Source organism: Pongo abelii, chromosome 5 (genome assembly GCF_028885655.2).
Source record: "Pongo abelii isolate AG06213 chromosome 5, NHGRI_mPonAbe1-v2.0_pri, whole genome shotgun sequence".
Taxonomy (NCBI): domain Eukaryota; kingdom Metazoa; phylum Chordata; class Mammalia; order Primates; family Hominidae; genus Pongo; species Pongo abelii.
This window is the reverse complement of record NC_071990.2, coordinates 118,869,509-118,892,339: the sequence shown is the minus strand read 5'-3', so window position 1 is coordinate 118,892,339 and position 22,831 is coordinate 118,869,509. Positions and strand designations below refer to the sequence as shown.

At 37.2% G+C, this 22,831-nt stretch overlaps 1 pseudogene; it reads right to left on the bottom strand.

Moving 5' to 3' along the window:
* Nucleotides 1–1,792: 1,792 nt before the first annotated feature.
* LOC100459642 (nephrocan-like) lies at nucleotides 1,793–21,216 on the bottom strand (annotated as a pseudogene).
* Between the last annotated feature and the right edge of the window lie 1,615 nt (nucleotides 21,217–22,831).

Below are 22,831 nucleotides of genomic sequence, written 5' to 3'. Positions count from 1 at the left end.
AAGCTGGTTATTCTAGTTAGCAATTCCTCTAACCTTTTTTCAAGGTTCTTAGCTTCCTTGCATTCGGTTAGAACATGCTCCTTTAGCTTGGAGGAGTTTGTTATTACCCACCTTCTGAGGCTTACTTCTGTCAGTTCGTCAAACTCATTCTTCATCCAGTTTTGTTTCCTTGTTGGCAAGGAGTTGGGATCCTTTGGAGGAGAAGAGGCATTCTGGTTTTTGGAATTTTCAGGCTTTTTGCTCTGGTTTTTCCTCATCTTCATGGATTTATCTACCTTTGTTCTTTGATGTTGTTGACATTCAGATGGGGTTTTTGTGTACCTCCTTTTTGTTGATGTTGATGCTATTCCTTTCTGTTTGTTAGTTTTCCTTCTAACAGTCAGGCTCCTCTGCTGCAGGTCTGCTGGAGTTTGCTGGAGGTCCACTCCAGACACTGTTTGCCTGGGTATCACCAGCAGAGACTGCAGAACAGCAAAGATTGCTGTCTGTTTCTTCCTCTGGAAGCTTCATCCCAGAGGGGCACCCACCAGATGCCAGCCAGAGCCCTCCCTGCTGGGAGGTGTCTCCCAGTCAGGAGGCACGGGGTCAGGGACCCACTTGGGGAAGCAGTCTGTCCCTTAGCAGAACTTGAGCACTGTGCTGGGAGATCCACTGCTTTCTTCAGAGATGGAAGGCAGGAACATTTTAGTCTGCTGAAGCTGCACCCATAGCTGCCTCTTCCCCCACATGCTCTGTCCCAGGGAGATGTGAGTTTTATCTATAAGTCCCTGACTGGGGCTGCTGCCTTTCTTTCAGAGATCCCCTCCCCAGAGAGGAGGAATCTAGAGAGGCAGTCTGGCTACAGCAACTTTGCCACTTTGAATTTCCCCATCAGCTTTGTTTACACTGTGAGGCGAAAACCACCTTCTCAAGCCTCAGTAATGGGGGACGCCCCTCTGCCTACCAAGCTCCAGTGTCCCAGGTTGACTTCAGACTGCTGTGCTGGCAAGTGAGAATTTCAAGCCAGTGAATCTTAGCTTGCTGGGTTTTGTGGGGGTGGGATCAGCTGAGCTAGACCACTTGGTTCCCTGGCTTCAGCCCCCTTTCCAGGGAAGCAAATGGTTCTGTCTCACTGGAGTTCCAGGCACCACTGGTGTATGAAAAAACAAACAAACAAAAAAAAACTCCTGCAGCTAGCTCGGTGTCTGTCCAAACCACTGCCCAGTTTTGTGCTTGAACCCCAGGGCCCTGGTGGTGTAGGGATTCCTGAGGGAGTCTCCCGGTCTGCAGGTTGCGAAGACTGTGGGAAGAGCATAATTTCGGGGCCGGAATGCACTGTCTTTCATGGCATGGTCCCTCATGGCTTCCCTTGGCTTGGGGAGGGATTTCCCTGACCCTTTGTACTTCCTGGGTGAGGTGACACCCTACCCTCCTTTGGCTTGTCCTCTGTGGGCTACATCCCTTGTCTAACCAGTCCCAATGAGATGAGCCAGGTACCTCAGTTGGAAATGCAGAAATCACCCACCTTCTGTATTGCTCTCTCTGGGAGCTGCAGACTGGAGCTGTTCCTATTCGGCCATCTTGCTAGCCACACAAATTACTTTTAAAATGGAAGGAATCTTACATCTTCTTACCATTGTTCTTTTCTGTTTTCTTCCCCCATCTCATCTTAACCCTCATTCTTAAGACATTCTTCAAACAAAAATGAGAACCACTACAAAAGAGAGTCTTGCATATCTAAGTGTATAGCACATTTCTACTTAAGAGATTGAACATTAAAAAACACTTTCTAAACTGTGAGCAAAGTTCATACTTAATCTATTTCATAGTTATAATCATCCATCATCCATGTTGATTCTGATGCTGGAGGGGTCTTCAGGTTTTGATTTCTTATTGGTCTCTTTGCTTTTCTCAGTCAGATGAAAGTGATGCTCACATTGCCTCATGATCTTCTTGGAGGACATCCAGCTCTCCCCTTGCTGTTCAGCTGGTGCTGCACATTGTCCTCCCCTTACATCTATGCCCTTGGCCATCAGGACTTCTCTCGCTTTTAAGAGACTGCAGGTGCAATTCCAGGGATTTCCATCCAGGTACAGGTGCCTGAGGTGAGTTAGACCCTCTAAGGCTTTTAGGTCTAAGGCAAAGATCTTATTGTTCCTCAGGCTTAGAACATGAAGCTGCTTGAGGTCCTTGAGCTCCCATTCAGCAATATTCTGGATGACATTGCGTTTTAGGTCCAGCCCGGTTAAGGTCCCTCGGAGCCTGCAAAGCATGGAAACAGGATGTGAGAGGAGGCCATGCCCATCATTCCACAACTGTCAGGGCAACAGTAACTGAGCAGCATTGCCTTTTCATACAGCTCTGTCTCTTCTCAAGCTAGGAAACAAGATTTATTTGAGAAAATTAATTATAAGCACAAATCTCAGTGTTAGTGTATGGATCCTTAACTTTTTCTCATAGATCTTATGTTCTAACCCTCTGATTTTTCTGGCTCCTATTCATAAAATCTTTAGTTTTTTTTCTTGTGAAATGAGATCACTCAAACAAATTGATAAGAAAAACACTAAGTTCCTCATTTCTAAGGTGGCAAAGGCCATTAATCAATAATTTACAGAAGAAGCAGTGAAAGTGTCAAATAAAAATATGAAAAAGTGTTCTTCATGAATATAAAAGGCAAATGAAAGAATGCAATGTTTTAATATAGCAAATTAAAACATGGCTTTAATTTTAAAACACTGCTGCTGTAGGTATAGTAAATACTGTTGGTAGAAGTGTAAACTGGTACCGTTTAGGAAACAATTTATTAATATGTATCAAATTTAATTAATATCATGCCTTTTGACCTAGGAAAAATAGAAAAAGTAAATATTTATTGACAAAGATGTTTGTCACATATTTGATATTTATAACAGCAAAAAAAAAGACTAATGCTCAATGATTTTAAATTATGAGATAATGGACTATTATGTGGTTACAAAAATCATGGGTTTTGATTTTTTTTTTTTTTAAATACAGGATCTGTCTGTGTGGCCCAGGCTGGAGTGCAGTGGTGAGATCTCGGCTCACTGCAACCTCTGGCTCACCAGCTCAAGTGATCCTCCCACCTCAGCCTCCTGAGTAGCTGGGACCACAGGCACACACCACAACACCTGGCTAATTTTTTTCTATTTTTGGTAGAGACAGGGTTTCATCATGTGGCCCAGGCTAGTCTGGAACTCCTGGACTCAAACAGTCCACCAAACCTCGGCCTCCCAAAGTGCTGGGATTACAGGTGTGAGTCACCGCACCTGGCCTGATGTTTTAAAATAATTTTTTAAATAACAGTTATATGAAAAAGCTTTTGTAACTATGACTAAAAAAATCTAGAAGCTATAAAAAATTGATAAAGCATCAACATTAAACAGAATTTTAAAAGAAATTATGTACAGCAAAAGACAGGCAAAGTCAACAGACAAATGATAAACTGGGGATAAGCATGATGTCTGCACTTTATATCAAAAAAAGAATTAATCTCCTTAATATACAAAAAGCACTTAAAATTGAGAAGAAAAGATTATAAAATAAAACAGAAAAATGGGCAAAAAACCAAATGGAAGTTCACATAAAAAGCAAAGCAAAGGGCCCCCAAGTTTTCAATTTTATGCAGAACAGAGAAATTAAATTAAAGCTACACAGAGATGCCGCTTAACACTTATCAGATTGGTAAAAATTCTAAGCCTTAGCAATCTGGCCTGCGAACAAAGCTGTGAAGAAACAGATATTCTCATATATTGCTCATGGGAGTCTAAAATGGCATAGCCCCTATGGAGAAAAATTTAGCAAAACCTAACAAAAAAATACATATTTATTCTTTAGACCAGCAATCTCACTTCTAGGAATACACCCTGAAGATATGACTTTACAAATATAAACAGTATATGTGGCATTTATTATGATATTATTTATAACAGCAAAAGATTGGAAGCAACCCAGTACATTAGTAAAGAATTACTATGCAACCTTAAAAAAAATAAAATAATAAAAAAAAGAGGCTGGTCCCTATGAATTACCATGAAGTGATTTCCAGAAAGTATTGTTAAAGAGAAAAAAAGCAAGAAACAGAGCCGTATATATAGTACACTAGTTTTTGCGTAAGAAAAGGGGAAATAAGAATTACATATACAAGTTTACTTATTTGGGGCAACTGAAGGAGAATGATAAACCAGAAATCAATAAAAATGATTATATATAGGGAGTGGTTGGTTCCATGTGATTTTAATTTTTCAACCATGTTAATGTTTTACGTGTTCACAAAAACAAAATCAACTCCTAAAACTGAACACAAACAGGAACAAGCATATCTAATTAATTAATCCAATGTTTATATTTGTAACATAGTCATACAGAGAAAAGAAAAAGTATTCTGACTGAACAACCTTAGTGGATATATTTAAGCCTTAGATTCTGAGGACAAAAAGATCTCGAAATTTCTCTTAGTATGTTTATTGTTAATACTAATGTTAATAATGAAATTTTGAAATTTTTTATGAATATTATCCGGCAAAACAAATAAGTAAATATATTCATGTCATTAGGAAACTATACTTTCATTGTAAGAGAAAAAGATAAAAATATAAAATAAAATAAAGAAAACCCTCTCTGATGTTAAATATGAATTGAAAATGTCAATGTGAATTCATAATTTTAAAAAATGTATTTTCTAGCTCTTGTTTGCTGAAAGGACCTAGAAACAGTATTATATTCTAGTAGCAATGCTACCCCAATGACATGAGCACACCAAGCACACAGATCTTAGCTGCTGAATTCCAATCTTTACTGGAAAGAACCAGAGCTTCTTGGAGAAATGACTGATTCTATGTCTAGGGAAAAAACCCCATAGAGTTTCTCAGCCAGAATGTGATAAAATGTTTAAGGATTAATGGAACACCCATTGGGATTGCTACTGTCAAAATAATGGAAATAAAAGTATTGGCAAGGATGTGGTGAAATTGGAAGCCTTTTGCACTGTTGGTGGGAATGTAAAATGGTGCAGCTGCTGTGAAAATAATATTTTTTTATTTTTAAAAATCTAAAAATAGAATTAGCATATAGTTTAGCAATTCCACTTCTGGCTATATATCCAAAAGAACTTAAAGCAGAGTCTTGAAGAGATATTTGTACCTCCATGTTCATAGCAGCATTCTTCACAATAGCCAAAGGTATAAGCAACCCAAGTGTCCATTTACAGACAAATAAATAAACCAAATGTGGTCTATACATACAATGGAGTATTATTCACCCTTAAAAAGGAAGGAAATTTTGACACATGCTACAGCATACATAAACCTTGAGGATATTATATTATGCTACATGAAAGAAGCCAATCACAAAGACAAATACTGTATGGGTCCACTTATGTGAAATATCTAGAATAGTCACATTCATAGAAACCTAAAGTTAGAAAGTAGAATGGTGGTTGTCAGGGGCTAGGAGGAGGGGAATATGGAGAGTTTTGTAATAGGTATAAAGTTGTAGTTTTGTAAGATGAAAACTTCTGTAGGTTGGTTACACAAGAATGTGACCATACTTAGCATCACTGAAATGTACACTTACAGATGATAAATTTTACCTCATGTGTATTTTACAACTAAAAAAAAAAAAAAAAGATTAATGGAGTCATGTCTCATGAACAGAGGAACTACCTTGGAGGGGCTCCCAGTAGCCATATTTGTGACAATTTGGGCACCAAAAGAGACTAGCAACTGTAAGTGATCAAAACATACCAAATAAATTAAAATCCGTGGGTCCATAGTGATACTTGGGAAAAAAACAGAAAAGGGGAAGAGAGAGAGAAATAAAACATTATGTTAAGTGGAAAAAGTAGAATACAAAATTGAATGATCCCAAATATGTAAAAACAAATTATGTGCTTATGTCTAGACAAAGGCTCTGGTTGAACAATTCTGGATGATTTTTTAATTTTTCAGCATAATAAGTTTTCAAGCTTGAACAGCTATTGCTTTATGGAAGAAAATACAGGTTTTTTAAAACTGTGAATACCAATTTGAAAAATGTCATGCTCATGCCTGTTGATTTAAAAATAGAAAAGAATCACAATGGTGAATGTGAAAATCTTTTTCCTACACAGAAACTTTGTAGTAAGTGCTTTCCTTTTTATGAAATACAAAACATCTGAAAGTTTAATAGGGAAAAAAAGCCCTTCAAATTGAAATACCACCTGAATGCTATTTTCATACAAAGTGAACATACTGGATATATATTCATGAATTTTAGTATTCAGTGTAGTTTATTGTGGCAGTCCCAGTTATAGAAGTGTTATATCAAAAAGAGAAAACAAATAAGTTTAGCCATATTCTATGCCAATATTACCTTTTGCTTGTTATAGTATTATTATTACATGAATTTTATCCCAGAAGGTCAGTATTTTGGGTTTCTAGCACTTAGCCTACATTTTGCCTTTGGGATTTTCTTTTTTAAACTAAATTTGTCATTTGATATTTGTAATCATATCCTATACAGTAGTATGTATACATAAGTATTTACACTTTTTGAGTAAAAATAATCATTTAAAGTGTCTTCTTCCTAGACAGAATAAATTTTACCTAATAAAGTAGTTTAATTTACCAGGGAAAATCACTTTATGCCTTCTAACAGTTTGATAATTAAATTCAATTCAAAGTTAATCTCCAAGAAAATATAATTTTGTGCACACACCAGCTTATCTAAGGTGAATTTCTAAATGGTATACAGAAAATCTCTTATGTATAGGTTCCCCCCTGCCAAGGAAAAATAGACTATTGTTGGATTGTGTAGTAGTAAGCAAGACTTCATTCCCATTGCAGAGGACAATGAAGCCTAACTGGGAAAGATCCGCTAGAGTAAACAGGTGTCAAAAAGTCCCAATGTATTAAGACTTGTGTTCTAACTTAAGCCATTCTGTTTACCACTGTGTGGTTTTAGGTAAGTCATTTCACTTCTTAAAGATCCTAATTTTCCACCCTACAGATGAACCATTCAGTACACACGTCCCATAACCAATGTTAGAGAATGAAAATGAGTAAGCCAAGTTTTCTAGGAAACAAATACAATTATCCAGTTCTTGGATGTGTATCCAAAAATTGTGCCTGTTCTTAGGCTTGCCTTTTTTTTTTTTTCGTGTCTTGTTTGTATGGAAGCCATCACCAAATGACATTGTAAGAGAAATCACTATTTATCCTGGTTTTGTGACTTTCTGACAGCCACTTATTGCTTTGATATAATTTGTCTTTATAAGTCTGATTTATATTTTAAAGTAGCTCTGATTTTAAAGTAAACAGTTTTCTAGAAATGCTGTCATGTTCTTTGGGTAGCTATTGCTTTTTAGAGTAAAAAGGGGCACAGCCCATTTTGCAGTAGATAGCAGTTGGGTGTAAGATGCTATCTGCATTTGGTTCTAAGAAGCCATTCTAGATTTCAGTTATCTGAAGAGTGGATAAAAGAGATAATCTAATTTATATTTATTCACTAAGCTGCAAATTGATGAAATCCGAAGCAGCAACAATTGAAGACCAGTTCCTGGGCATTTGAAGTAGTATAGTTATTTTATTGACAGTAGAGTAAATCCTAGAGGCAGGACTATGCAGTGGCTAAACTTCCCTGGCTCTGGAGTTAAACTACTGTGTTTAAATTCTGACTATGACGTGGACCCAGTTTCTGAATACCTCTAAGCCATAACACCCTAGTCTGTAAATTATTAGGTAAACCAGTGTACCTACCTTCACAGAATTATTGTATGTGTCTAAGTTCACTGCTGGTTTTAGTAAGCACTTAATAAATGTTAGGTATTATTTTCTATCTCAATTAGTGTAATGAGGCAAATGTAGTAGGTCTTTGAATATATGTGTACCTAAAACCATATACTACTATTTTCTTGATGAAATGTAGAATGGAGGATGGTAGGCAAAAGAAAAGATATGCCAAAATATCGTTGGTGATAGAAGCAGGTTGCCTGTGTTAATAGTTTACTTGTAGAAAACTGAATTGTATATTATAGATACTGTGTATGAAGAAGAAATATACAAATTTTTAAAAGTTGTAATGTTTAAAGGCCATAAATAAAAATTTTTTAATTAAAATATAAGGAATACATATTATCATGTTTCAAGTTTTAACTTTTTTTTTTTTTTTTTGAGACAGGGTCTTGCTTTGTCACCCAGGCTGGAGTGCAGTGGCACAATCATGGCTCACTGCAGCCTCAACCTCCAGGGCTCAAGCAATTCTCCTACCTCAGCCTCCTGTGTAGCTGGGACCACAGGCATGCACCACCACACCCAACTAATTTTTTAAAAAACTTTCATAGAGATGGGATTTCACTATGTTGCCCAGGCTAGTTTTGAACTCCTGGGCTGAACTGATCTGCCTGCCTCAGCCTCCCAAAGTGCTGGGATTACAGGCATGAACTACTGTGCTCAACCATGTTTTAAATTTTAGTGAGAGGAAAACCACAGGGAAACCTTTCTGGGTCTTTCCCACTTGTCAATCAAAACAAAAAAGAGCTGAGGAGTGGAGGCAGTGTTGATAGGGGTATTTCAAAACAAAGAATTTTGCTATCACAGCTGGCCAAGTACTTTGACAGAGCAGACAGTTGTGTTGCTTAATTTAAGCCTCACAGGAAAAGCCCACTCCCACCTCATGTTACTGGCCCCATTGTCCTTGCAAAGTAGCTCTTGACCCTAGCTGCACATTAAATTCATCTGGGGAGCTTTTCAAAAGTAGTGATGCCTGAGTCCAGGGGCATCTGATTTAATTGGTTTGAAGTGAGGCCTAGGTATAAGTATGCTTTTTAAAAATATTTCTCCATATAATTCTAATGTGAAGCCAGATTTGAGAACTATGGCTAGCTCATGCTTGCAATTCCACTATACATTCCACTGGGTAAAACACTGTGCTTTCTGTAGTCACTTGTTAAAACACAAATACTCTGAGAAGAGTAAATAATTAAGTTACTTTTTCCACTTTTTTTTTTATTATTATACTTTAAGTTTTAGGGTACATGTGCACAATGTGCATGTTAGTTACATATGTATACATGTGGCATGCTGGTGTGCTGCACCCACTAACTCATCATCTAGCATTAGGTATATCTCCCAATGCTATCCTTCCCCCCTCCCCCCACCCCACAACAGTCCCCAGAGTGTGATGTTCCCCTTCCTGTGTCCATGTGTTCTCAGTGTTCATTTCCCACCTATGAGTGAGAATATGTGGTGTTTGGTTTTTTGTTCTTGTGATAGTTTACTGAGAATGATGATTTCCAATTTCATCCATGTCTCTACAAAGGACATGAACTCATCATTTTTTATGGCTGCATAGTATTCCATGGTGTATATGTGCCACATTTTCTTAATCCAGTCTATCATTGTTGGACATTTGGGTTGGTTCCAAGTCTTTGCTATTATGAATAGTGCCACAATAAACATACGTGTGCATGTGTCTTTATAGCAGCATGATTTATAGTCCTTTGGGTATATACCCAGTAATGGGATGGCTGGGTCAAATGGTATTTAGTTCTAGATCCCTGAGGAATCGTGACACCGACTTCCACAAGGGTTGAACTAGTTTCCAGTCCCACAAACAGTGTAAAAGTGTTCCTATTTCTCCACATCCTCTCCAGCACCTGTTGTTTCCTGACTTTTTAATGATTGCCATTCTAACTGGTGTGAGATGGTATCTCATTGTGGTTTTGATTTGCATTTCTCTGATGGCCAGTGATGGTGAGCATTTTTTCATGTGTTTTTTGGCTGCATAAATATCTTCTTTTGAGAAGTGTCTGTTCATGTCCTTCACCCACTTTTTGATGGGATTGTTTGTTTTTTTCTTGTAAATTTGCTTGAGTACATTGTAGATTCTGGATATTAGCCCTTTGTCAGATGAGTAGGTTGTGAAAATTTTCTCCCATTTTGTAGGTTGCCTGTTCACTCTGATGGTAGTTTATTTTGCTGTGCAGAAGCTCTTTAGTTTAATTAGATCCCATTTGTCAATTTTGGCTTTTGTTGCCATTGCTTTTGGTGTTTTAGTCGTGAAGTCCTTGCCCATGCCTATGTCCTGAATGGTAATGCCTAGGTTTTCTTCTAGGGTTTTTATGGTTTTAGGTCTAACATTTAAGTCTTTAATCCATCTTGAATTGATTTTTGTATAAGGTGTAAGGAAGGGATCCAGTTTCAGCTTTCTACATATGGCTAGCCAGTTTTCCCAGCACCATTTATTAAATAAGGAATCCTTTCCCCATTGCTTATTTTTCTCAGGTTTGTCAAAGATCAGATAGTTGTAGATATGCAGTGTTATTTCTGAGGGCTCTGTTCTGTTCCATTGATCTATATCTCTGTTTTGGTACCAGTACCATGCTGTTTTGGTTACTGTAGCCTTGTAGTACAGTTTGAAGTCAGGAAGTGTGATGCCTCCAGCTTTGTTCTTTTGACTTAGGATTGACTTGGCAATGTGGGCTCTTTTTTGGTTCCATATGAACTTTAAAGTAGTTTTTTCCAATTCTGTGAAGAAAGTCATTGGTAGCTTGATGGGGATGGCATTGAATCTATAAATTACCTTGGGCAGTATGGCCATTTTCATGATATTGATTCTTCCTACCCATGAGCATGGAATGTAAAAACCACATGATTATCTCAATAGATGCAGAAAAGGCCTGTGACAAAATTCAACAACCCTCCATGCTAAAAACTCTCAATAAATTAGGTATTGATGGGACGTATCTCAAAATAATAAGAGCTGTCTATGACAGATCCACAGCCAATATCATACTGAATGGGCAAAAACTGGAGGCATTCTCTTTGAAAACTGGCACAAGACAGGGATGCCCTCTCTCACCACTCCTATTCAACATAGTGTTGGAAGTTCTGGCCAGGGCAATTAGGCAGGAGAAGGAAATAAAGGGTATTCAGTTAGAAAAAGAGGAAGTCAAATTGTCCCTGTTTGCAGATGGCATGATTGTATATCTAGAAAACCCCATTGTCTCAGCCCCAAATCTCCTTAAGCTGATAAGCAACTTCAGCAAAGTCTCAGGATACAAAATCAATAAACAAAAATCACAAGCATTCTTATACACCAATAACAGACAAACAGAGAGCCAAATCATGAGTGAACTCCCATTCACAATTGCTTCAAAGAGAATAAAATACCTAGGAATCCAACTTACAAGGGATGTGAAGGACCTTTTCAAGGAGAACTACAAACCACTGCTCAATGAAATAAAAGAGGATACAAACAAATGGAAGAACATTCCACTCTTAAAACTTAGCAGGATTACTCAACAAAATGCTTTCTAAAAGTCACTTGAGTAGAAAAACCCACCAAGTTCACAATATTGCCCATGGCTGTCATAGCCTGCTGTCACATCTTTTACATGATATAGTTACTGTCTAACCTGTTGTATGATTTTTCATTTTATACAGTATTTTTTTCCTTTGGAGTTGGGGCAGTCAGTAATTAAAAAATAAGGCTTGTGGCCGGGCGTGGTGGCTTATGCCTATAATTCCTGCACTTTGGGAGGCCAGGGCCGGAGGATCACGAGGTCAGGAGATGGAAGCCATCCTGGCTAACACGGTGAAACCTCGTCTCTACTAAAAATATAAAAACAAAATTAGCCAGGCGTGGTGGTGGGCGCCTGTAGTCCCAGCTACTCAGGAGGCTGAGGCAGGAGAATGGCGTGAACCCAGGAGGCGGAGCTTGCAGCCAGCTGAGATCGAGCCACTGCACTCCAGCCTGGGCGACAGAGCAAGACTCCATCTCAAAATAAATAAATAAATAAATAAATAAAAAATAAGGCTTGTGACATTGTCAAGAAGTTATTTAAATAAAAAGTAGTAGAATCTTGAGACACTGCAAGTGTGTTTTCACCTTAGGGCCCTTGAATTGGCTGTTCTTCTGTCTAGAAAACTTTCTCTCAAATAGCTTCGCAGCTAAATCCCTCACCTTCTTCCAGTCTTTGCTCAAAAGTTATGTTTTCATGAGGGTTACCTTTCTTACCTTATTTAAAATTGCAGCCAGCCACCTCACCCACTACACTCTTGAACCTGATAATCATGCCCTTTTTTGTTATAAGCTATAATAGCTAATATAGTCTGAATCTTATATATTTTACTTATGTATTATGTTTGTTATCAGTCTTCCCCTGCTAGATTTTAAACTGTATACAACAGGAAGTTTTATGTCTTTTATTACATTGATGTATCCCAAGTGTCTGGTAAAATACCTGGCACATGGTAAGTGCTCAAAAGATATTGATTAAATTAAAGCAATTGTATATTCATGCTTATGTAGTAAAAGAAATTAATTACTTTGAAATCACCTTCAATATATATTTGGAAATACTGATTTCTCTTGGAAACATTACTTTTTGATGTTTTATGCTGAGTACAGTTACCATACTATATAATTTTAAAATCCCCTTTTCGACTAGAAAAAAGAACATCTCTACATGTCAAAGATAATTTTCCCTTTTTTATTGATAAAAAATTATAATAGGCTGGGACTATAATTAGTGGCTTATGCCTATAACCCAGCACTTTGAGAGGCTGAGGTGGGAGGATCACTTGCTCCCAGGAGTTTGAGAATAGCCTGGGCAGTAGCAAGAACTCATCTCCAAAAAAAAATTATTTTAACTAGCCAGACATGGTGCATGCCTGTAGTCTCAACCACTCAGGAGGCTGAGGGGAGAGGGCTGCGTTAGCTCAGGAGGTTGAGGCTGCAGTGAACCATCATCACCCCACTGCACTCCAGCCTGGGTGATAGAGTGAGACCCTGTCTTAAAAATATATATATTATAAAACACAATAAAATTAGGTAAATAGAGTAGCATAGGATTCTATAGAGACCAGAAGTTGGTATATTAATTATGAGAAATTTGATAATGCTAATAGCCAAGGCAAGAAGCCTTTTATTTTTTCAATAAAGTGCTGAAAGGAAAAAAAAGAATCCACTGATAGACAAACATACTATCATTTTAAAGAGAATAATAGTGATTCATCCTACATTTTAAAAATTTATCTACTTTAAAATGTAGAACATAAGATAAAGTTTAAAGAAATAGGATCAATTAATATAAACACATGTTGCATTAGTTATAAATTATGAGTAGTTGGGAACAGGTGCAGCAGGTTGGGTATAAAGGGAGGGATATTCGGGAAGAGAAATTGTCCGAGTGTGAGGGCGTGCTTGTGTGTGTGTGTGTGTGTGAGAGAGAGAGAGAGAGAGAGAGGGAGACAGAGAGAGAGAGAGAGAACTGAAGACATAACCAAAACCAGAAGGTAAGACCAACCTGGTGGACTCATCCACTCATACAGACAGACATACAGAGAAGTAACCAAAGCCAGCTAAAGCTCTTTAAAGGTCACATCACTGAAAAGAATATGAGGCTCCCCAACAAGTAATTCAAAATAAATACAATATTACATTGTAAAGTTTTAATTTTCCCCCAATAACTACTACTTCAATGCATTTTAAATTATAAATATCTTACTATATTTTCCCCCTTATTTTTTCCTGGTGTCCTTGTTTTGCTAGTAGCTAAGCTCAGGCTTACTGACTGTTGATTATCCAGGCAATATGCAGTATGAAACTGAGACACAGTCTTTACAGTGTCTTCATATTATGTTTGCTAATAGAGATATCACCTGTCGGTGTCTTGTTGAGAGGTGAAGCCGCCTGGGCTTCTGGGTTGGGTGGGGACTTGGAGAACTTTTCTGTCTAGCTAAAGGATTGTAAACACACCAATCAGTGCTCTGTGTCTAGCTAAATATTTGTAAATGCACCAATCAGCACTCTGTAAAAATGCACCAATCAGCACTCTGTAAAATGGACCAATCAGTGCTCTGTAAAATGGACCAATCAGCAGGATGTGGGTGGGGCCAAATAAGGAAATAAAAGCTGGCCACCCTAGCCAGCAGCAGCAACCCGCTTGGGTCTCTTTCCACACTGTGGAAGCTTTGTTCTTTTGCTTGCAATAAATCTTGCTGCTGCTTGCTGTTTGGGCCCACGCTACCTTTATGAGCTGTAGCACTCACTGCAAAGGTCTGCAGCTTCCCTCCTGAAGTCAGTAAGATGACGAACCCACCAGAAGGAAGAAACTCTGGACACATCTGAACATCTGAAGGAACAAACTCCGATGCACCATCTTTAAGAACTGTAACACTCACTGTGAGGGTCTGCGGCTTTATTCTTGAAGTCAGCAAGACCAAGAACTCACCAGAAGGAGCCAATTGTGGACACATTGTCACATAGACAAGATAGATAAAGTTAGTGCAGGAGTGAGTTTGAGGGCTGGAGATTCCACACCTCTGTTTAAAACTTCTATCCCTAAATCCTTGTGTAGCCTTGATCAGATAATTCACGTTTGCTCTAATTCTCTTGCTTATATGATGTGCTGAATTGTCCAAATCTTCAGAAAATTTCTACGGTAGCTACAATAAATGAAAACACTCACTCACCTTAGGAGTATGGACAACAGTAGGTTCTGCTCCAGGGCCAGGTTGGAGAGCTGAGAACACCTCTGCAGGGCTCCAGCTTCAAAGAAACTCACAATATTGTTGTGCAGAATCAAATGTTTCAAGTCTCGGAGGTCCTGGAAGTCTTGTGCTGTAACTCTCTGAATCAGATTATTGCTACAATCAAGTTTTTGTAGCTTTACTGGTAGTCTGAAGGGCAACATTTGGAGCTGGTTTTGGGACAGCTCAAGAGCAGTTAAATTGTAAGGAACTGTGCCCCATTGATGGAAGAGAATAAGTTTTCTGACAGGTAAAGATGGGACAGATTCTCCAAGTGTCTTGTATCTCAAAACCTTACCATTGTGAGCTGGTTTCTTTCCATCTTTAAAGATAGCAAGGATTTGGGTAGATTGATAAGAACTTTAATCAGAAAGTTACCACCGAAACTGAGAAATTGCAAAGACAACAGAGAAGTAAAGAAGCTATTGTTTAAGATGTAGCTTATTATTCTCCAGGCTCATATGTGTCAGATGGGGAAGTATCAGGAGTCCAGCTATAGCCTCCATATTGTTACCATCCAACATCAAACTTTGCAAACTGGCAAGGGAGGAGAAATTGCTGGGAGAGAGGGAAGAGATCAGGTTGTTTTTAAGTTTGAGGATTTTTAATTTCTTCAGTCCTTCAAAATCTGATCCATGTAGGACATTTATTGACTTATCATTTAGTTTTAACACTTCAAGACTGGCTGGGAGAGCACTGGGGACTTAACTTATTTTTCCAGAGTTCTAAGGTCTTCAAAGTACTCAGAGTTTTGAAGGTGTCATTTTCTACTGACTCTGTTCCACTAGCCAGCAGAATAGAATCTTCTAAAGCCAACATTCCGGTGAAGTCAGACAGCTACAAAAAAAGTGGAGGCAGGGAAGGGGAAGAAAAAGCAATAAATTAATATTGTTTAAAAAATACCATATACACTGTCATTACAGTACTAATAATACTTCAGATTTCTCTTCAGATTCTATTTTAAATTATCTCTTGGAAAAGGGTTGAAACTCAGATCCTGAATATTTTTATTTATGATTGATAACATCAGTGTAAGGTATGAAAAATATTCTAAGCACTTTCACACATCATTGATAGACACATATTATTGGCCAACTTTTACTACATATTGTCTGACCCAGCAAATTTACTTATAGGCAGAGATACTTACAAATTGCAAAATGACTCATGCACTAGGATGTTCTTTGTTGTATCATCTCATATTAGCCATAAATTGAAACAATCTGGAAATCTTTCACCAAATTGTTAGTAGTTTCTAAATCTAGAGGGTAAGATTACAAAGGATTTTCACTAGCTACATTTTGCATTAACATTATGAATCACACGTTTTAAAAAGGCATTAAAAATTACAAAAATGTAAATGTCCTAGTCTGTTATCACTAGAATGCACTTACTGAAAACACTTTCAACTATATTGTATTTTGGAAAATGAGCCTACCTGTTTCCTATACCCAATTTTCACTTCACCAATGAAAAAAGTTCATAAAGAGACAAATGTATACATGTTATCTCCCTCCGTCTCTGTAGAGCAAAGAGTTCATTCATGCATATATCGCAGACCTAATGCCACTCTTCCTCTAGAGTTTAGATATTTGCCAAATCTGATATACTTTCTTCGTGTTTTGTAAATTCTCCTGTCTCTCTACATGCCTGCCAACCTCTGAGCTTAATACCCATGTCTTTTTCTCAATGATGTAATTATCTTTATTTGGTGCTAGGAGTAAGGTTATGTTTAAGCAGAAAAAGGAATTGTTCCATGATTTCTTCAGGTTGATAAATCTTCACAAAATTTTCAATCTGCCTTAGAATTCAATAAAGCTGCAGTTTTCAGTATACAATTTCATGTGTCTTACTATCCACAGTTTTTAAATATTTGACTTAATTATGCAGTTGAGCACTTTTGTAATACCAGTACATGATTAACAACTTCAAGATGAGTTAATTTTGTATCATATATTTATTATAAGTACTTATATTCTGAGAGCATATATGATGTGAATTATCGTGTATTTTTAAACATCTCTAATATGTTACTCCATTAGGACACTCTCCAGTTAAAATTTCCATAAATGAATATTTTTAATCATAATGGTTTCAGCAGTTGCCTTGGTTAGATATTGCTGCTAACATTTTATATTTTCTTAATGATTTATCAGTTATATTGAATAGTCCTAGTCCCAATAATGATAGAGATTTTATTCTTGCATTAATTGAGTATCTATGAGTGCCAAGTGCTTTTTTATATATTATCACCAATCTCCTAATAACCCAGCAAGTTTACTGTTATCAACACTGGCTACTAGATGAGGAGACTAGGAGAACTAGAATGTGAAAGAATTCAGAATTTCAGCAAGGTCTGTTGAACTGTAAACCCCTTTCTTCCTTAGCTACACCATTTTCTAAAGCATTTTCTATTGCCTTTGGCCTGTAATTGATGTTTTTCAAAAGAGGCTCAAGATCTAGACACAAATGACAGAGCTTTAAAAAAGCAGAGATTTTAGGGATTATCTAATCTAAATTTCCCATTTCAGCAATAAAGAATTTCAGGCCCAAAAAGTTAAATAACCTGCTGAAGACTCAGTGTTCTTTACACTCCATTCTGAAATGCCTTTTTGTAGGCTTATCTTTTATATAGAGTCAGAAATATCTCTAGACATATATCTTTATGTCTTGGACTGTTGAGATTCCCCAAAAAGAACTGGGTATTATATTTCAACTTATATCTGAGTGACTATAAACAAAAAATGATTACTAACTATATAGTAAGTCTCAGAGATGACATGGATCAGAATGGGCAATTTATTTTGGGAATGGACAAGGGATGGTGTCAAAGCTTCAATTTGTCTTGATTTCTATTTATAAAGTATACAGACTGGGCTAAATAGACTTCATATTCTTAAATCACTATTATTAAGCATAGAAAGCATTTTCTTTCTTTTTTTTTTTTGGTCAGGGTCAATAGAGATTACATTTAATTATTAATTAAAATGGCTACAATTTTAGAAATATTTACTGTATTTAATTTTTACAAAGCCCTATGCATAAGCATAATTATTCCATTTTCAGAGAGGGAAACTAAGGCTCAAGAAAGTGGAATAACCTGTCCAAGTATATCCTTTTCTAGTGGAAAAGTTGGGCTACTAACCCAGGTTTATCTTACCCCAGTGCATATATTTTTAGCCTTACTGCTATAACATCCTTTAGCTGAAGAAAATAGAATTGAGGTGCCACATAACAATGAGGAAGACTCCTGCTGACTTTCAACTTTTCAGTTGGGGTTGCAGAGCTGACAAAGGGAAAAAAATTCTGCCAGACCAATTATTCCATTTCCATGGCTTAAGCAGGGCTTCACACAATATATGTGGAAAGAGATGCTTTTGCCCTAGAGCTAACCTTGGGGCTACTGGCAGCTTTTCCAATATTGCTTAAAAAGCAAGGCCAGTAAAATGAAGTAGAGCACAGGATAGCTCCTGCTAGCTTCTCCAGGAAAGACTTTGTTTCTGGTTTCAATCCTAGGCGGACCCTTCTCCAAGTAGTAAAGGGAACACACCCTTTTCTGGCTCCTTATAGATCCAATGTACAATGAAACTGACATACACACAAAGTGATGGTTTCAGACCTGTGTGAACAAAGCCAGGAATGAGTTTGTAAAAAAATGTTGGATGTTTTCCTGATCATCAAAGCAACATTTTTTCTCTACAAACAATTTTTAAATTCTGGAAAATAGAGAGAGAGTATAAAATAACCCATTATCCCCCCATTCAGTAATAATTCTTGTTTATATATTTCTTAGGAAGAATTTGAAGAAGCTTCTTGTCTTCCACGAAAAGCTTCTTGTCTTCCACAAAAGATGTAAAGTACAATCATTTTAACTGACTGCTACCATAACTATATTCCCATTTGTCTTCTACCTCTGAAGAGAATATATCACTTTGGCTTATCCATTTGAATGGCAATAGTGAAGTAAACTTAATGATTTTTTACACATGTGGACACAAAGTACGAACTAAACCTACAATCCTCTAAAAAGAAGTGACTTGGGTCACCTAGCACATTGTCCATTTGGTATCACATGTAATCAGCTATTCATTGTGTCTTTCACTCAACATAGTTAAGCAGTTCATCATGGCTTGAGACTAAAGTCCGAGTTAGTGAATAGCAACAGAACAGGACAGAGGGAACAAAAGAATGAAGCTGAATTCCTTTCTTATGCCATACCCAAAAATTAACTCAAAATGGATCATAGACCTAAATGTACAAACTAAAATGGTAAAACTCTTAGAATAAAATATAGGCATTACATTTTCATGAACTTGGATTAGGTAAAGCTAGCTTAGATATGACACCAAATGCATGAGTGACAAAAGAAAAATAGATAAATTAAGTCAGGTGTAGTAGCTCAAGCCTGTAATCCCAGCACTCTGGAGGCCAAGGCAGGTAAAGAGCAGCTTGTAAAGAAAGAGTAACTGAATATATGGGGGTGCAGAAAGTTAGAGAGCAAGGTCTGGAGAGAAGTGTGAAGCATGGAATCAAGGGCCTTGAATACAAGGAGAGACTTGTCCTCTCTGGAGAAAAGAGTTTGCAAAAGTGGATGGAGACAAATTTGTACACAGTGAGCAGGGACTGAGGGAGATCAAGTTTTGCATGATTTGTCAATAAAATGGGAGGCCAGCTATTCATTGAGAATGAGGATGGCAGGAATTGAGTATGCAACCCAACACTCTACCGAAGTTTTGGAAGATATTGAATGATTCTGTAAATTCAAACCCAATAAATAGAATGTACATTGTATTTACCAAATGCAAGTGAGATATGGTCACTTAAAACCTATGCAAGTGAGATATGGTCACTTAAATCCTAAGTATTTTTAAAAGAGAAGTATCATTGGTCAGAACTTTCATCAACAAAAAGAACTTTCCTTTTCCTTGACAAAACAATCCTTTTATTACATTTCTGTTGTGAACAGTCCTTCCAAGAAATAATTACCTAGCTTAAAATCAGGGAAGTGGCAATGCTGCTATTCAATGAAACTAAACCAATGACAAATTGACTCAACCAATAACTGAATTTAATAAGAGGCATAATTTTATCTTATTGGCTACAAAGTACCAGTGTATAATCATTACTAGGATTAGTTGACATTCTGCTCAATAAGCATATCAAGTCCTCAGAGCAAATATTTAAGTAGCTTACCCTTTAACCAGGTGTCTTGCTTGAATATTTACACTTAATGGGGTCAGACTTTCTATCTGGTGTTAGACACTACAGGGTTAGAAGAGGAAAGCAAACAGATGGAGACAAGAAAACTGTGTTTATTGAGCCGGGATCTAAATACCATGCCACATATTTAAAACTCTATGTGTTTATGGGACACTCATATGAATATTTCTTAACCAAATTAAAGGGATGGTGTCTCTGAAGGTAAGGTACACTCACCTGCTGCCTCTCTGCACCTGGCTCACAGAGAGACATTTCTTTATCTTAGGATTTGGATCTTTGAGGGAGAAGCAATGAATAGTAAAGGGAAAATTAGAGAGCCATAGAATTTTCCATCTGGAAGGGGCCTGGGATCACCTATCTAATCTAGCCTTCTCACTTCATAAAGGTGCTGCCCAGAGATTTTTTTAACAGCCAACCTAAGATAGTCATATCTCTAATTAGGGGGGAAACTGGGATGAGACTCTAGTCTCTTGATAACTTTCAAAACATCAGAGATCAAAAATAAAAGTTCATTTATATTATATAAGTCAGACAAATCCATAGCACTCTTTTCAGTGCCCTCTGGATAAGTGGGCATAAAAATAAGTCATAATTAAAAGCACATAGAATGAGAACTGTGAGGAACTTGGCAAAACAAAAAAATTTATTTCCTCTGTATAGGTTTCCACAAAGACACTGGTACCTGACTGATACATAGGGTTTGTGTGAATTCTTCTGATATGCTGGGTTCGCTTTGGTAGTCTGATGAAACTCTAAGTATCATCTTCCATCCATGGAATAAACAAAACTACATTTTCCCCTGAAAGGATTTATTCTTAATCCTGGGGACATAAAGTAGCAGTATACTTTTTGTTAAGCAAGAGTCATTTTTACTTTGCAGCAACATAGTTTTTAATATTTTGAATAAAAATCAAAATAGAGTATCATTAACTGTAGATTCTGACTTTTGTTGTTGTTTTCCTAAAAATAAACATCCAGAGGCATATACCCATCTCAATAGTACAGAGCAAGCAGGTAGCTAGTTCAACTACCCTACTTTGATAACTAGCACATTTAAGGTATGATTATTTAAAATAAATTTAACAACCCCACACTTGCCCCTCATACTGTCTCACAAAGTAAGATTGCAACAATTTGAGTGGTGCATGGCACAGTTACCTGGAGGTGATGAAATTTTCTGTGGCTGATGTAGAGCCTCTTGATGGTAGAAGGAATACTTGATGGTACCTCCGTTGGTCTGTAGCATTGCGCCGACTGCATAGAATCACAGTTACATCTTCCAGGACAGTTAGGATTAAAACCATTGCTAAGAGAGGGCAAAATAAAGAAAGTATAAAGCAGATGCATCTTCCAAAACAGGGGATCTCAGATGTAGGTAGGTGTTCAGGTGATGTCTCTTTATACCATGAAATCTGATAATAAAATCTTATGAATGTGTACTCTGTCAATGTAAGAAGACAGTAAAGAAAAATTTTCTTAATTTGGGTTAAAACGTTAGCAACAATTATAAAGAAGAAAGGGCTTAAACATTGATAAGCTGCCTTAATATTTGTAGGTGAGCAAAACCCTATGTTATTTATGGTTTTGAAAGCTAATCTGCAAACACCTCTATTATCTGTAGTTTGCTTGTTTTGTTGAATGTGACACTAGGGAATTAGTGGACAAAGACAAAGAGCTGTTTTATAATGGGCCATAAAACCTTTGAATTTTGTGTGACCCTATATTAAAACCATTTTTGTGGGACTGAAACAGGCAGGTGTTGTCTTCTCACATTAACTAGTAAGGGAAAATAGGAATGTTTTCTATTTGTTACTGCTGTTTCAGTAACATTTTATTGCTAAATAAAACAATGGTGGTACAATGGCAAGATACTTAGAGGCACAGATAACTTACTCATTTATCACTTGATCCACCCAAATATAATATTTGGAAAACAACTTTGTTGCTCAAAAATATAGCTCATTCAGAGAACAAAACCTCAACATGAGTGGATTATTTTCATCTATTTTTAATAATGATAGAAAGGGCCTCTAGCCACTTCAGAGAAAGTTGTCAGTTGTGAAACCTCACTGACTACAGAGGGGAAAACTTCACTTGTCTAGGCACTCCTTTGATGTGGCTTTTTTATCTTGCTCTCAGCATACCTGCTGAGGGTTTCAAAAGCATGCTATGCAAAAAATTATATAAAGAAGATCTCTATCCACAAATGAAGAACTTTATTTCCTAATGCCAGCAGGCCTCAGCAGTTTTCTCTAATGAAACTCTCAATATTGAAAAGATCCTTCGGTCTCCTCTTCAACCTTGCTTCTCTGCTATAACTGTCATTTGAAATGTGAACTCTGAAAACCTGAGACAGGTCTCAGTTAATTTAGAAAGTTTATTTTGCCAAGGTTGAGAACACATGCCTGTGGCACAGCCTCAGGGAGTCCTGAGTGGTGGTCAGAGCAGTTTGGTTTTATACATTTTAGGGAGATATGAGACATCAATCAACATATGTATGATGAACATTGATTCGGTCTGGAAAGGTGGGGAGGGGACTTCCAGGTCAAAGGTAGATAAGAGACAAGTGGTTGTATTCTTTTGAGATTCTGATTAGCCTCACCAAAGAAAGCAATCAGATATGCATTTATTTCAGTGAACAGAGGGGTGATTTTGAATAGAATTGGAGGCAGGTTTGCCCTAAGCAATTCCCAGATTGACTTTTCCCTTTAGCTTAATGATTTGGGGGGCCAAATCACTAAGATATTCAGTCCCACAAGATATTTTCCTTTCACATTTCCTTCCTTTTAATTTTTTAAAATCTTTTGGAGAAAGCATTTTAGAAGAAAATGAATCTCTGGTCTCAGGTTTCATCTGATCTCTCATGGCTAGGATGTTTTATTCCTAGACAGGTGGGTCTTGAGTTATTAGGAAAGCTCATTTTTAGAAGGTTGTGAAGTGTCATGTACTATGAAAGGAAAATAGGAGGAGGAAGGGAGAAAAATAACAACAAACAAAGAACATCCTGGAAAATCAATGTAGGCCACATTACTCTGAAGTCCATACATCAGTAGGCAGTTATAAAAGTGGCTTATGTATGTAAATAGGTTGCTGTTATTTTC